This window comes from Triticum urartu, chromosome 2 (genome assembly GCF_003073215.2).
Source record: "Triticum urartu cultivar G1812 chromosome 2, Tu2.1, whole genome shotgun sequence".
In the NCBI taxonomy this organism is placed as follows: domain Eukaryota; kingdom Viridiplantae; phylum Streptophyta; class Magnoliopsida; order Poales; family Poaceae; genus Triticum; species Triticum urartu.
This window is the reverse complement of record NC_053023.1, coordinates 45,634,130-45,651,557: the sequence shown is the minus strand read 5'-3', so window position 1 is coordinate 45,651,557 and position 17,428 is coordinate 45,634,130. Positions and strand designations below refer to the sequence as shown.

Sequence of the window (17,428 nt, the reverse complement as noted above, 5' to 3'; positions counted from 1 at the left end):
CGGATCTTCTTCGAGTCCGGAGTCGAGGGCCCGGTCAGGGTCCTCGGGTTGTGGAGAAGGGCTGCTGACCTCCTTTATGGCTTTTCACAGTTCCTGCCACAAAGTGGCAAGGTGAATATTTACGACAAAGAATGCGGGAAAAATGGGAGTAAGGAGATATAACTTACCCAGCTTGGAGGATTGTACATGGAGAATCCATCCCGTGGCTTGATGTGGATGAACTCCTCTTCCTCTCCCTTGAACAATTCTGACAGAATTTTTGCTAAGCGGCAGCATTGCCCGGACCCTTACGCCCGCAGTGGGTGGCATCATCCGTCCCGTTAAAACACCACAAGGGGTGCCCACGATATTGAAGTGGTTGCACTCCCCGCATTATGCAAATCGACATAACTTCGATTACTGTCAATCCTGATTGAGCCAGTGCTTTAATCCGGTTCATCAGGTAGAGGACTTCTCCATTGTCTTCCACCTGGGGGCTCCATGGGAGCCAACTTCGGCGTTTCTTCAAAGGGGCATTGCTGAACTCGGGAAGACCCCGCCGAACAGGGTCCGGAAGGGGAACGTCCTCCATATAAAACCATTCCGAAGGCCAGTCTTCGGACGACTTCTTCGGGGTGCCGGACAGGTATCCGGTACCAGCGATGCGCCATATTTCGGCTCTCCCCACTTGATAAAGTGACCCCCTCTGTGTGCGAGGGACGAGGCAAAATAGCCTTTTCCATAGCTTGAAGTGAGCCTCGCAGCCCAGGAACAACTCGCAGAGAGCAACATAGCCGACGATGTGTAGAATGGAGGCAGGGGTGAAATTGTGTAGTTGGAGGCCGTAGAACTCCAGGAGCCTACGGAGGAATGGATGAATTGGAAATCTGAGTCCCCTTAATAAATAGGGAACAAGGCAGACCCGCTCCCCCGTAGAGGGACTGGGGAAGCTCTCCGCTTGCTCCCCGCCATTGTAGGTGGCAAGCCCGGCTCGAACGGGCACCATGTATGCTGGAGGGAGGAATCCCTTAGTCTGTAGTTCGATTAATCGACTGTGTGGGATGGAACACCTCTCCCAATCACCGAGCTTAGGGCTACGGGGGCGGGAGGAGGAGCTGCGGAGGTCGGCCATGCTGGAATGGACCTTTTCGAAGCACGCTCTGATGGATTCTCGCTGGGGGAGGATGGTGTGGATCGGATCTGAGAATCCCCGTCCTTTTAATAGAAAATTTATTTATCTGGCTAGGGGCGAATGTAAAAATGCCCTGGCGCCTCGTATTCATTCGACGCGTGGAAAATAGCCCTTATTGGGCACAGAAGCCAAGAGGTCCAAACATTTATGGGGTCGGACACTGCTTTACAAATGTTCGAAATATGGAGAAGAACCCGCCCTGCAATGTCGAAGACAACACTTCGCGCCGGACTCGTCGTCATTGAAGCCTGGTTTGGGGGCTACTGAGGGAGTCCTGGATTAGGGGGTATCCGGACAGCCGGATTATATCCTTTGGCCGGACTGTTGGACTATGAAGATACAAGATTGAAGACTTCGTCTCGTGTCCGGATGGGACTCTACTTGGCGTGGAAGGCAAGCTAGGCAATACGGATATGTATATCTCCTCCTTTGTAACCGACCTTGTGTAACCCTAGCCCCCTCTAGTGTCTATATAAACCGGAGGGTTTTAGTCCATAGGACAACATACAATCATACCATAGGCTAGCTTCTAGGGTTTAGCCTCTCCGATCTCGTGGTAGATCAACTCTTGTAATACTCATATCATCAAGAATAAATCAAGCAGGACGTAGGTTTTACCTCCATCAAGAGGGCCCGAACCTGGGTAAAACATCGTGTCCCCTGTCTCCTGTTACCATCCGCCTTAGACGCATAGTTCGGGACCCCCTACCCGAGATCCGCCGGTTTTGACACCGGCAGCCGCCGACGACCCCTGTTCCTCCTCCGGTCCTCACTCGAGCACACTCCATCGCCGCCCCGAGGTTCTCTGGGCTCGATGCCGCCCCTCCCGGTCTCTCGACAGCCCCACCCCATCTTCCCCAGCTTCGGATTCCGTCCCGTCGCCGCGTTGTTGCCGAGCATATTCGATCCGAGCTTGAGCTCAGTGCAGCTTTGCCCGAACTGCCCGGTCACTAGCTCCAACCCCAGCACAGGCCCGCTGGATTTCGCGCCCGCCGCAGGCTCTCGCTGATGACCACCACGCCGTCCGTCTCCCCCTCCCTCTCCCTCTCCCCACTACACTCCGAGTGGGCCTTTCCGTTCCCCAGATCCTCGCCGAGGAGCCGAGCCGGGGTCGCCTTCCCCGCTCGGCCGTACGGGCCGTTGCTTCGCCGGAGGACGCCTGCCATGTCTGCCGGCGGCGTCGGAGTGAACGGCTCTCCGGTGGCGCCTGAAGACTACGCAGGTTATTTCTGTGCCATTGATTTGATTTCTCCTATTTCTGCTTTGCTGCAGCCTCATGATAAGATTTGTGCCTAGTAGAAAGCCTAGTTTATATTTGATCATCTACTTTGTGTCGTTCAGTTTCCCTACTAGCGTCTTCTTATTGCTTTCAAAAATTTCAGTCTCGCCTTGTGCCTTGACGACACCGGCATTGCCAACTGCAGCACAGGGATATCGTTCTTGCATCACATGCTTGATGTGAGTATGATTTACTCCTTTTGTCTGCAGTTGTGGGGTGAGGTTTTCTTTATTGACGGCATATGCTTGTGGTAGCATAGGTATTTTGTTTTTTGACCTTTGGGTTTGTTTGAGGCAAGAATGTGACATGTCTCACATCTAGATGAAAAAGTATAGTAACTTCTTCGTGCAAAGAAGGGCAAAACGGAACTTCGTAATCATGAAATATATGGCCTTGTGTGACGCTCCCGATTTGACCGTACACTAATCATACATGCAAACGTGTACGATTAAGATCAGGGACTCACGGGAAGATATCACAACACAACTCTACAAATAAAAATAAGTCATACAAGCATCATATTACAAGCCAGGGGCCTCGAGGGCTCGAATACAAGAGCTCAATCATAGATGAGTCAGCGGAAGCAACAATATCTGAGTACAGACATAAGTTAAACAACTTGGCCTTAAGAAGGCTAGCACAAACTGGGATACAAATCGAAAGAGGTGCAGGCCTCTTGCCTGGGATCCTCCTAAACTACTCCCGGTCGTCGTCAGCGGCCTGCACGTAGTAGTAGGCACCTCCCGAGTAGTAGCAGTCGTCATCGACAGTGGCGTCTGGCTCCTGGACTCCAACGTCTGGTCGCAGCAATCGGGTATAGAAAGAGGAAAAAGGGGGAGCAAAGCAACCGTGAGTACTCATCCAAAGTACTCGCAAGCAAGGAACTACACTACATATGTATGCATTGGTATCAAATGGAAAAGGGGTAACATATGTGGACTGAACTACAGAATGCCGGAATAAGAGGGGGATAGCTAGTCCTATCGAAGACTACGCTTCTGGTAACCTCCATCTTGCAGCAGAAGAAGAGAGTAGAAGGTAAGTTCACCAAGTGACATCGCATAGCATAATCCTACCCGGCGATCCTCTCCTCGTCGCCCTGTTAGAGAGCGGTCACCAGGTTGTATCTGGCACTTGGAAGGGTGTGTTTTATTAAGTATCCGGTTCTAGTTGTCATAAGGTCAAGGTACAACTCTGAGTCATCCTTTTACCGAGGGACACGGCTATTCGAATAGATAAACTTCCCTGCAGGGGTGCACCACATTTCCCAACACGCTCGATCCCGTTTGTCCGGACACACTTTCCTGGGTCATGCCCGGCCTCGGAAGATCAACACGTCGCAGCCCTACCTAGGCACAACAAAGAGGTCAGCATGCCGGTCTAAATCCTATGGCGTAGGGGTCTGGGCCCATCGCCCATTGCACACATGCACGTTGCGTACGCGGCCGACGAGCAAACCTAGCATCCCTTATACAAGAGCAGGCATTCCAGTCCAACCCGGCGCGCGCCGCTCAGTTGCTGACGTCACGATGGCTTCGACTGATACCACGACGTCGAGTGCTCATAATTGTTCCTGCGTAGTTGGTTAGTGCGTATAGGCCAGTGGCCAGACTCAGATCAAATACCCAGATCTCGTTAAGCGTGTTATTTTGAAATAACCACGGATGCCGACCAGGGCCAGGCCCACCTCTCTCCTAGGTGGTCTCAACCTACCCTGTCGCTCCGCCACAAAGATCCACTCAGAGGGCCGTCGGGACAAACGTCATTTCGGACCCAATCCGTGAATCACTCGCGGGTACTCTACGAGCCGACCCGACTTTAGTCACCACAAGTATCATATAATATATACATAAGTATAAACCCGTGATCACCTCCCAAGTGATCACGACCCGATAGTATAACATGGCAGACGGACAAGAATGTAGGGCCACTGATGATAAACTAGCACCCTATACTAAGCATTAAGGATTGCAGGTAAGGTATCAATAACTGTAGCAATAATGACAGGCTATGCATGATACGTCCATTTTGCATCATGCTTTTATATCGATATTTATTGCATTATGGGCTGTTATTACACATTATGTCACAATACTTATGCCTATTCTCTCTTATTTTACAAGGTTTACATAAAGAGGGAGAATGCCGGCAGCTGGGATTCTGGGCTGGAAAAGGAGCAAATATTAGAGACCTATTCTGCACAGCTCCAAAAGTCCTGAAACTTCACGGAAGGTGTTTTCCAAATATATAAAAAAATACTCAGCGGAAGAAACTCACCAGGGGGACCACACCCTGCCCACGAGGGTGGGGGCGTGCCCTACCCCCCAAGGCGCGCCCCCTACCTTGTGGGCCCCCTAGTGGCCCTCCAGTGGCCATCTTCTGCTATATGGAGTCTTTCGATGGGAAAAAATCATAAGCCATCTTCTCGGACGAAACTCCGCCCCCACGAGGCGGAACCTTGGCGGAACCAATCTAGGGCTCTGGTGGAGTTGTTCTGCCGGGGAAACTTCCCTCCCGGAGGGGGAAATCATCGCCATCGTCATCACCAACGCTCCTCTCATCAGGAGAGGGCAATCTCCATCAACATCTTCATCAACACCATCTCATCTCAAAACCCTAGTTCATCTCTTGTATCCAATTCTTGTCTCCAAGTCCGGGATTGGTGCTAGTAGGTTGCTAGTAGTGTTAATTACTCCTTGTAGTTGATGCTAGTTGGTTTAATTGGTGGAAGATCATATGTTCAGATCCTATATGCATATTAATACCCCTCTGATTATGAACATGTTTATGCTTTGTGAGTAGTTACTTTTGTTCCTGAGGACATGGGAGAAGTCTTGCTATTAGTAGTCATGTGAATTTGGTATTCGTTCGATATTTTGATGAGATGTATGTTGTCTCTCCTCTAGTGGTGTTATGTGAACATCGACTACATGACACTTCACCATTATTTGGGCCTAGAGGAAGGTATTGGGGAGTAATAAGTAGATGATGGGTTGCTAGAGTGACAGAAGCTTAAACCCTAGTTTATGCGTTGCTTCGTAAGGGGCTGATTTGGATCCATATGTTTCATGCTATGGCTAGGTTTACCTTATTAATTTTGTTGTAGTTGAAGATGCTTGCAATAGAGGTTAATCATAAGTGGGATGCTTGTTCAAGTAAGGGCAGCACCCAAGCACCGGTCCACCCACATACCAAATTTTCAAAGTACCGAACACGAATCATATGAACGTGATGAAAACTAGTTTGACGATATTCCCATGTGTCCTCGGGAGCGCTTTACATCATATAAGAGTTTGTCCAGGCTTGTCCTTTGCTACAAAAGGATTGGGCCACCTTGCTGCACTTTATTTACTTTTGTTACTTATTGCTCGTTACAAATTATCCTATCATAGAACTATCTATTACCACTTATTTCAGTACTTGCAGAGAATACCTTGCTGGAAACCGCTTATCATTTCCTTCTGCTCCTCGTTGGGTTCGACACTCTTACTTATCGAAAGGACTACGATAGATCCCCTATACTTGTGGGTCATCAATGCATCAGGATAGGATTAACGGAAAGCGGTATCATGCTACACTACTCTAATGCAAGCAGTATAGAGAAGAGTAGGCGATATCTGGTGATCAAGGAGGGGGGCTTGTCTGGTTGCTCTGGCAAGGAGGGGTCGTCAACACCGTAGTCGATCGGGGGTACCGGCAGCGGTCTCGGGGTCTACTGGAAAGAAGTAACGGAGGGGGAACACAATAAATAACAGAGCAAACAAAGCAACACAAAGCATAACATGGCAATGCGCGGTGCTAGGGTGACCTAACACAGTATGAGGTGATACCGGTGAAGGGGGGGAACATCCGGGAAAATATCCCCGGTGTTTCGCGTTTTCGGACAGATGAACCGGAGGGGGAAAGTTGCATGTTCGCTATGCTAGGGATGCGTGGTGGGCGAACGGGCGGCGTATCCAGATTCGGCTCATCGTTCTGAGCAACTTTCATGTAAAAAGTCTTTCCATCCGAGCTACGGTTTATTTTATATTGATTTTAAAAAATTTAAATTAATTTTAGCATTTATTTAATTATTTTAATTTAACATTATCCAGAACAGTGCATGCTGATGCCAGCATGACGTCAGCAGTCAACAGAGATGTTGACTGGGTGGCTGACGTGTGGGTCCCGCATGTCATAGGTATAATTACCTAATCAACCTATTAATCAGTTTAATTAGTTAATTAGGTACCTAATGTTTATTTAGTTTAATTAAACAGAATTAATTAAGTTAATTTATTTAATTAATTAATTAATTAACATTTTATTTACTTTTTATTTATTTATTTTTAATTGCTTTTTTTAAAATCGTTTTCGTTCTAGGCAAGGCCCACCTGTCATTGGCACATGGGGGCGGGGCCCAGCCGTCATAGGCCCAGAGGGCCTTAGCGGATCGGGCGGTGCGGTTACGGGCATGCGGCGCTAGCCGCCCGATGGGGCGAACCCCGGCACGAGGACGACGACCGCCGGGACGCGACGGGGTGCCGGAGTTGGTCGTCGGCGCGGCACCGGCGCAGGCGGGCGGCAGTGCGGCGCTTGGAGGAGGAGGCGGGTGCAGTGAGCGGCCCGAGCGGCAGAGCTCCGGCGGGCGCGGGCGCGAGGCAGAGGCGGGGCGCGGCGGGCGGATGCAGCGAGCGGGCGCGGGATGGCGCGGGGGGGAGCGGGGCGTGATACGTCTCCGTCGTATCTACTTTTCCAAACACTTTTGCCCTTGTTTTGGACTCTAACTTGTATGATTTGAATGGAACTAACCCGGACTGACGCTGTTTTCAGCAGAATTGCCATGCTGTTGTTTTATGTGTAGAAAACAAATATTCTCGGAATGACCTGAAACTGCACGGAACATCTTAGAAAAAATAATAAAAAATCCTCGCCAAAGATGAAGACCAGGGGGCCCACACCCTGTTCACGAGGGTGGGGGGCGCCCCCCCCTAGGGCGCGCCCCCCTACCTCGTGGGCCCCCTGGATGCCCTCCGACGCCAACTCCAACTCTATATATTTGCTTTCGGAGAGAAAAAAATCAGAGAGAAGAAATCATCGCGTTTTACGATACGGAGCCGCTGCCAAGCCCTAAAACCTCTCGGGAGGGCTGATCTGGAGTCCGTTCGGGGCTCCGGAGAGGGGGATTCATCGTCGTCGTCATCATCAACCATCCTCCATCACCAATTTCATGATGCTCACCGCCGTGCATGAGTAATTCCATCGTAGGCTTGCTGGACGGTGATGGGTTGGATGAGATTTATCATGTAATCGAGTTAGTTTTGTTAGGGTTTGATCCCTAGTATCCACTATGTTCTGAGATTGATGTTGCTATGACTTTGCTATGCTTAATGCTTGTCACTAGGGCCCGAGTGCCATGATTTCAGATCTGAACCTATTATGTTTTCATGAATATATGTGAGTTCTTGATCCTATCTTGCAAGTCTATAGTCACCCACTATGTGTTATGATCCGGCAACCCCGAAGTGACAATAATCGGGACCACTCCCGATGATGACCATAGTTTGAGGAGTTCATGTATTCACTATATGCTAATGCTTTGTTCCGGTTCTCTATTAAAAGGAGGCCTTAATTGAAGGAAATATGCCCTAGAGGCAATAATAAAGTTATTATTTATTTCCTTATATCATGATAAATGTTTATTATTCATGCTAGAATTGTATTAACCGGAAACATAATACATGTGTGAATACATAGACAAACAGAATGTCACTAGTACGCCTCTACTTGACTAGCTCGTTGATCAAAGATGGTTAAGTTTCCTAACCATATACATGAGTTGTCATTTGATTAAACGAGATCACATCATTAGGAGAATGATGTGATTGACTTGACCCATTCCGTTAGCTTAGCACTTGATCGTTTAGTTTGTTGCTATTCCTTTATTCATGACTTATACATGTTCCTATGACTATGAGATTATGCAACTCCCATTTACCGGAGGAACACTTTGTGTGCCACCAAAGGTCACAACGTAACTGGGTGATTATAAAGGTGCTCTACAGGTGTCTCCAAAGGTACTTGTTCGATTGGCGTATTTCGAGATTAGGACTTGCCGATAACGAGATTGAACTAGGTATTGAGATACCGACGATCGAATCGCAGGCAAGTAACATACCGATGACAAAGGGAACAACGTATGTTGTTATGCGTTTTGACCGATAAAGATCTTCGTAGAATATGTGGGAGCCAATATGAGCATCCAGGTTCCGCTATTGGTTATTGACTAGAGACGTGTCTCGGCCATGTCTACATTGTTCTCGAACCCGTAGGGTCCGCATGCTTAAGGTTTCGATGATAGTTATATTATGAGTTTATGAGTTTTGATGTATCGAAGGAGTTCGGAGTCCCGGATGACATCGGGGACATGACGAGGAGTCTCAAAATGGTCGAGACGTAAAGATCGATATATTCGACGACTATATTCGGACATCGGAAAGGTTCCGAGTGATTCGGGTATTTTTCGGAGTACCGGAGAGTTACGGGAATTCGCTGGGGAGTATATGGGCCTTATTGGGCTTTAGGGGAAAGAGAGAGGAGAGGTTGGGCGCCCTCCCAAGGCCTAGTCCGAATTGGACTAGGGGGTGGGGCTGCGCCCCCTCCTTCCTTCTCTTCTCTCTTCCCTTGCCTTGACTCCTACTCCTACTACTTGGAAAGGGGGGAATCCTACTCCCGGTGGGAGTAGGACTCCTCCAGGGCGCGCCATAGGGGCCGGCCCTCTCCCCCCTCCTCCACTCCTTTATATACGTGGCCAGGGGGCACCCCATAGAGACAACAATTGATCCTTGCGATCTATTAGCCGTGTGCGGTGCCCTCCTCCACCATAATCCTCGATAATATTGTAGCGGTGCTTAGGCGAAGCCCTGCGACGGTAGAACATCAAGATCGTCACCACGCCGTCGTGCTGACGGAACTCTTCCCCGACACTTTGCTGGATCGGAGTCCGGGGATCGTCATCGAGCTGAACGTGTGCTAGAACTCGGAGGTGCCGTAGTTTCGGTGCTTGATCGGTCGGGCCATGAAGACGTATGACTGCATCAATCGCATTGTGCTAACGCTTCCGCTTTCGCTCTACGAGGGTACGTAGACAACACTCTCCTCTCTCGTTGCTATGCATCACCATGATCTTGCGTGTGCATAGGAAATTTTTGAAATTACGACGTTCCCCAACAATGGCATCCGAGCCTAGGTTTTATGCGTAGATGTCATATGCACAAGTAGAACACAAGTGAGTTGTGGGTGATATAAGTCATACTGCTTACCAGCATGACACACTTTGGTTCGGCGGTATTGTTGGATGAAGCGGCCTGGACCGACATTACGCGTACGCTTACGCGAGACTGGTTTTACCTCCGTGCTATGCACACAGGTGACAAGCGGGTGTCAGTTTCTCCAACTTTAGTTGAACCGAGTGTGGCTACGCCCGGTCCTTGAGAAGGTTAAAACATCACTAACTTGACAAACTATCGTTGTGGTTTTCGATGAGTCGGTAAGAACGGTTCTTGCTAAGCCCGTAGCAGCCACGTAAAACTTGCAACAACAAAGTAGAGGACGTCTAACTTGTTTTTGCAGGGCATGTTGTGATGTGATATGGTCAAGACGTGATGAGATATAAGTTGTTGTATGAGATGATCATGTTTTGTTGAAGTTATCGGCAACTGGCAAAAGCCTTATGGTTGTCTCTCTATTGCATAAGATGCAAGCGCCAAATAATTGCTTTACTTTATCGCTATGCGATAGCAATAGTTGCAAGAGCAATAGTTGGCGAGACGACCATGTGATGACACATTGATATAGATCAAGATGATGGAGATCATGGTGTCATGCCGGTGACGATGGAGATCATGACGATGCTTTGGAGATGGAGATCAAAGGCACAAGATGATGATGGCCATATCATGTCACATATTTTGATTGCATGTGATGTTTATCTTTTATACATCTTATTTTGCTTAGTTCGACGGTAGCTTCATAAGATGATCTCTCACTAATTATCAAGGTACAAGTGTTCTCCCTGAGTATGCACCGTCGCGAAAGTTCTTCGTGCTGAGACACCACGTGATGATCGGGTGTGATAGGCTCTACGTTCAAATACAACGGGTGCAAAACAGTTGCACACGCGGAATACTCAGGTTAAACTTGACGAGCCTAGCATATAACAAATATGGCCTCGGAACACGGAGAACGAAAGGTCGAGCGTGAATCATATAGTAGATATGATGAACATATTGATGTTCACCATTGATACTACTCCATCTCACGTGATGATCGGACATGGTTTAGTTGATTTGGATCACGTGATCACTTAGAGGATTAGAGGGATATCTTTCTAAGTGGGAGTTCTTAAGTAATATGATTAATTGAACTTAAATTTATCATGAACTTAGTCCTGGTAGTATTAGCATATCTATGTTGTAGATCAATAGCTCGCGTTGTTGCTTCCCTATGTTTATTTTGATATGTTCCTAGAGAAAAACTAAGTTGAAAGATGTTAGTAGCAATGATGCGGATTGGATCCATGATCTGAGATTTATCCTCATTGCTGCACAGAAGAATTATGTCCTTGACGCACCGCTAGGTGACAGACCTATTGCAGGAGCAGATGCGGACGTTATGAACGTTTAGCTAGCTCAGTATGATGACTACTTGATAGTTTAGTGCACCATGCTTAGCGGCTTAGAATCGGGACTTCAAAGACGTTTTGAACGTCATGGACCATATGAGATGTTCCAGGAGTTGAAGTTAATATTTCAAGCAAATACCCGAGTTGAGAGATATAAAATCTCCAACAAGTTCTATAGCTAAAAGATGGAGGAGAATAGCTCAAGCAGTGAGCATGTGCTCAGATTGTCTGGGTACTACAATCACTTGAATCAAGTGGGAGTCAATCTTCCAGATAAAATAGTGATTGATAGAATTCTCTAGTCACCATCACCAAGTTAGTAGAACTTCATGATGAACTATGATATGCAAGGGATAACGGAAACGATTCCCAAGCTCTTCGTAATGCTGAAATCAACGAAGGTAGAAATCAAGAAAAATATCAAGTGTTGATGGTAGACAAGACCACTAGTTTCAAGAAAAGGGCAAAGGGAAGAAGGGGAACTTCAAGAAGAACGACAAGCAAGTTGCTGCTCAAGTGAAGAAGCCCAAGTCTGGTCCTAAGCCTGAGACTAAGTGCTTCTACTGCAAAGGGACTGGTCACTGGAAGCGGAACTGCCCCAAGTATTTGGCGGATAAGAAGGATGGCAAAGTGAACAAAGGTATATTTGATATACAGATTATTGATGTGTATTTTACTAGTGTTCGTAGCAACCCCTCGGTATTTGATACTGGTTCAGTTGCTAAGAGTAGTAACTCGAAATGGGAGTTGCAGAATGAACAGAAACTAGTTAAGGGTGAAGTGACGATGTGTGTTGGAAGTGGTTCCAAGATTGATATGATCATCATCGCACACTCCCTATACTTTTGGGATTAGTGTTGAACCTAAATAAGTGTTATTTGGTGTTTGCGTTGAGCATGAATATGATTTGATCATGTTTATTGCAATACGGTTATTCATTTAAGTAAGAGAATAAATTGTTGTTCTGTTTACATGAATAAAACCTTCTATGGTTACACACCCAATGAAAATGGTTCGTTGGATCTCGACCGTAGTGACACACATATTCATAATATTGAAACCAAAAGATGCAAAGTTAATAATGATGGTGCAACTTATTTGTGGCACTGCCGTTTAGGTCATATTAGTGTAAAACGCATGAAGAAAATCCATGTTGATGGGATTTTGGAATCACTTGATTATGAATCAGTTGATGCTTGCGAACCATGCCTCATGGGCAAGATGACTAAGACTCCGTTCTCTGGAACAATGGAGCGAGCAACAGATTTTTTGGAAATCATACATACTGATGTATGTGGTCCGATGAATATTGAGGCTCATGGCAGGTATCATTATTTTCTGATCTTCACAGATGATTTGAGCAGATATGAGTATATCTACTTGATGAAACACAAATCTGAAACATTTGAAAAGTTCAAAGAATTTCAGAGTGAAGTGGAGAATCATCATAACAAAAATAAAAGTTTCTACGATATGATCGCAGAAGTAAAATATTTGAGTTACGAGTTTGGCCTTCAGTTAAAAACAATGTGAAATAGTTTCACTACTCACGCCACCTGGAACACCACAGTGTAATGGTGTGTCCGAACGTCATAACCGTACTTTATTAGATATGGTGCGATCTATGATGTCTCTCACCGATCTACCACTATCGTTTTGGGGTTATGCATTAGAGACAGCTGCATTCATGTTAAATAGGGCACCATCTAAATCCGTTGGGACGACACCGTATGAACTATGGTTTGGCAAGAAACAAAGCTGTCGTTTCTTAAAGTTTGAGGTTGCAATGCTTATGTGAAAAAGTTTTAACCTGATAAGCTCTAACCCAAATCGGAGAAGTGCGTCTTCATAGGATACCCAAAAGAAAATGTTGGGTACACCTTCTATCACAGATCCGAAGGCAATATATTCGTTGCTTTGAATGGATCCTTTCTAGAAAAGGAGTTTCTCTCGAAAGAAGTGAGTGGGAGGAAAGTAGAACTTGATGAGGTAACTGAACCTGCTCCCTTATTGGAAATTAGTTCATCACAGAAATCTATTCCTGTGATTACTACACTGATTAGTGAGGAAGCTAATGATGATGATCATGTAACTTCAGATCAAGTTACTACCGAACCTCGTAGGTAAACCAGAGTGAGATCCGCACCAGAGTGGTACGGTAATCCTGTTCTGGAGGTCATGTTACTTGACCATGATGAGTCTACGAACTATGAGGAAGCGATGATGAGCCCAGATTCCGCGAAATGGCTTGAGGCCATGAAATTTGAGATGAGATCCATGTATAAGAACAAAGTATGGACTTTGATTGACTTTCCCAAAGATCGGCGAGCCATTGAGATTAAATGGATCTTCAAGAGGAAGACGGATGATGATAGTAGTGTTACTATCTACAAAGCTAGAATTGTCGCGAAAAGGTTTTTGACAAGTTCAAGGTGTTGACTACGATGAGAGTTTCTCACTCGTATCTATGCTTAAGTCTGTCCAAATCATGTTAGCAATTGCCGCGATTTATGAAATCTGGCAAATGGATAAACAAAACTGCATTCCTTAATAGATTCATTAAAGAAGAGTTGTATATGATGCAACCAGAAGGTTTTGTCAATCCTAAAGGTACTAACAAAAATATGCAAGCTCCAGCGATCCATCTATGGACTGGTGCAAGCATCTCGGAGTTGGAATATACGCTCTGATAAGTTGATCAAAGCATATAGTTTTATACAGACTTGCGGTGAAGCCTGTATTTACAAGAAAGTGAGTGGGAGCACTACAGCATTTCTGGTAAGTATATGTGAATGACATATTGTTGATCGGAGATAATGTAGAATTATTCTGCAAAGCATAAAGGAATGTTTGAAAGGAGTTTTCCAAAGAAAGACCTCGGTGAAGCTGCTTACATATTGAGCATCAAGATCTATAGAGATAGATCAAGACGCTTGATAAGTTTTTCAATGAGTACATACCTTGACAAGATTTTGAAGTAGTTCAAAATGGAACAGTCAAAGAAGGAGTTCTTGCCTGTGTTACAAGGTGTGAAGTTGAGTAAGAGTCAAAACCCGACCACGGCAGAAGATAGAGAGAGAATGAAAGTCATTCCCTATGCCTCAGCCATAGGTTCTATAAAGTATGCCATGCTGTGTACCAGACCTATTGTATACCCTGCCCTGAGTTTGGCAAAGGAATACAATAGTGATCTAGGAGTAGATCACTGGACTTTGGTCAAAATTATCCTTAGTGGAATAAGGATATGTTTTCTCGATTATGGAAGTGAAAAAAGGTACGTCGTAAAGGGTTACATCGATGCAAATTTTGACACTGATCCAGATGACTCTAAATCTCAATCTGGATACATATTGAAAGTGGGAGCAATTAGCTAGAGTAGCTCTGTGCAGAGCATTGTTGACATAGAAATTTGCAAAATACTTACGGATCTGAATGTGGCAGACCCGTTGACTAAACTTCTCTCACAAGCAAAACATGATCACACCTCAGTACTCTTTGGGTGTTAATCACATAGCGATGTGAACTAGATTATTGACTCTAGTAAACCCTTTGGGTGTTGGTCACATGTCGATGTGAACTATGGGTGTTAATCACATGGTGATGTGAACTATTGGTATTAAATCACATGGCGATGTGAACTAGATTATTGACTCTAGTGCAAGTGGGAGACTAAAGGAAATATGCCCTAGAGGCAATAATAAAGTTATTATTTATTTCCTTATATCATGATAAATGTTTATTATTCATGCTAGAATTGTATTAACCGAAAACATAATACATGTGTGAATACATAGACAAACAGAGTGTCACTAGTATGCCCCTACTTGACTAGCTCGTTGATCAAAGATGGTTATGTTTCCTAACCATAGACATGAGTTGTCATTTTATTAACGGGATCACATCATTAGGAGAATGATGTGATTGACTTGACCCATTCCGTTAGCATAGCACTTGATCGTTTAGTTTGTTGCTATTGCTTTCTTCATGACTTATACATGTTCCTATGACTATGAGATTATGCAACTCCCGTTTACCGGAGGAACACTTTGTGTGCTACCAAACGTCACAACGTAACTGGGTGATTATAAAGGTGCTCTACAGGTGTCTCCGAAGGTACTTGTTGGGTTGGCGTATTTCGAGATTAGGATTTGTCTCTCCGATTGTCGGAGAGGTATCTCTGGGCCCTCTCGGTAATGCACATCACTTAAGCCTTGCAAGCATTGCAACTAATGAGTTAGTTGCAGGATGATGTATTACGGAACGAGTAAAGAGACTTGCCGGCAACGAGATTGAACTAGGTATTGAGATACCGATGATCGAATCTCGGGCAAGTAACATACCGATGACAAAGGGAACAACATATGTTGTTATGCGGTCTGACCGATAAAGATCTTCGTAGAATATGTGGGAGCCAATATGAGCATCCAGGTTCCGCTATTGGTTATTGACTAGAGACGTGTCTCGGTCATGTCTACATTGTTCTTGAACCCATAGGGTCCGCACGCTTAAGGTTTCGATGACAGTTATATTATGAGTTTATGAGTTTTGATGTACCGAAGGAGTTCGGAGTCCCGGATGAGATCGGGGACATGACGAGGAGTCTCAAAATGGTCGAGACGTAAAGATCGATATATTCGACGACTATATTCGGACATCGGAAAGGTTCCGAGTGATTCGGGTATTTTTCGGAGTACCGGAGAGTTACGGGAATTCGCCGGGGAGTATATGGACCTTATTGGGCTTTAGGGGAAAGAGAGAGGAGAGGTTGGGAGCCCCCCAAGGCCTAGTCCGAATTGGATTAGGGGGAGGGGCTGCGCCCCCTCCTTCCTTCTCTTCTCTCTTCCCTTGCCTTGACTCCTACTCCTACTACTTGGAAAGGGGGGAATCCTACTCCCGGTGGGAGTAGGACTCCTCCAGGGCGTGCCATAGGGGCCGGCCCTCTCCCCCCTCCTCCACTCCTTTATATACGTGGCCAGGGGGCACCCCATAGAGACAACAATTGATCCTTGAGATCTATTAGCCGTGTGTGGCGCCCTCCTCCACCATAATCCTCAATAATATTGTAGCGGTGCTTAGGCGAAGCCCTGGGACAGTAGAACATCAAGCTCGTCACCATGCCGTCGTGCTGACGGAACTCTTCCCCGACACTTTGCTGGATCGGAGTCTGGGGATCGTCATCGAGCTGAACGTGTGCTAGAACTCGGAGGTGCCGTAGTTTCGGTGCTTGATCGGTCGGGCCGTGAAGACGTACGACTACATCAACCGCGTTGTGCTAACGCTTCCACTTTTGGTCTACGAGGGTACGTAGACAACACTCTCCTCTCTCGTTGCTATGCATCACCATGATCTTGCGTGTGCGTAGGAAATTTTTGAAATTACTACGTTCCCCAACATTAATATCCCTTAGTTGCCAATAGGACCCCGCTGCCGCGGGAGGGTAGGACAAAAGATGTCATGCAAGTTCTTTTCCATAAGCACGTATGACTATATATGGAATACATGCCTACATTACATTGATGAATTGGAGCTAGTTCTGTGTCACCCTATGTTATGACTGTTACATGATGAACCGCATCCGGCATAATTATCCATCACTGATCCGGTGCCTACGAGTTTTCCATATACTGGTTTACGCTTATTTACTTTCCCGCTGCTACTGTTACAATCACTACAAAATACCAAAAACATTACTTTTGCTGTCTTTACTTTTGTTGCTGCTACCACCACTATCATATTACTGTGCTACTAAACACTTTGCTGCAGATACTAAGTTTCTAGGTGTGGTTGAATTGACAACTCAGCTGCTAATACTTGAGAATATACTTTGGCTCCCCTTGTGTCGAATCAATAAATTTGGGTTGAATACTCTACCCTCGAAAGCTGTTGCGATCCCCTATACTTGTGGGTTATCAAGACAAATTTCTGGCGCTGTTGCCGGGGAGCATAGCTCTATTCTTTGAGTCACTTGGGATTTATATCTGCTGGACACTATGAAGAACTTCAGAGATCCAAAAACCAAGATCTATCCCTCAACTACGAGGGGAGGTAAGGAACTGCCATCTAGCTCTGCACTTGATTCACCTTCTGTTATGAGTAAGTTTGAGACACCTACACCTGCTTCTGCTATTCGTTTTGATATGTCGCATGTTATTGATGATGCCACTTCTGCTATGCATGATACTTATGATGAAACTGCTTCTACGCCTGATACTACTGTGCCCCTTGGTGAAGTTCTTGATGAACAAATTGCTAGGGCTAGAGAAAAAGAAATTATTATATCTGAATACGATGATGATAGTGATGATGAAAATATGCC

At 45.8% G+C, this 17,428-nt stretch overlaps 1 pseudogene; it reads left to right on the top strand.

Moving 5' to 3' along the window:
- Positions 1 to 2,179: 2,179 nt before the first annotated feature.
- Positions 2,180 to 17,428, top strand: part of LOC125540950 — a 36,231-nt pseudogene continuing 20,982 nt past the window's right edge.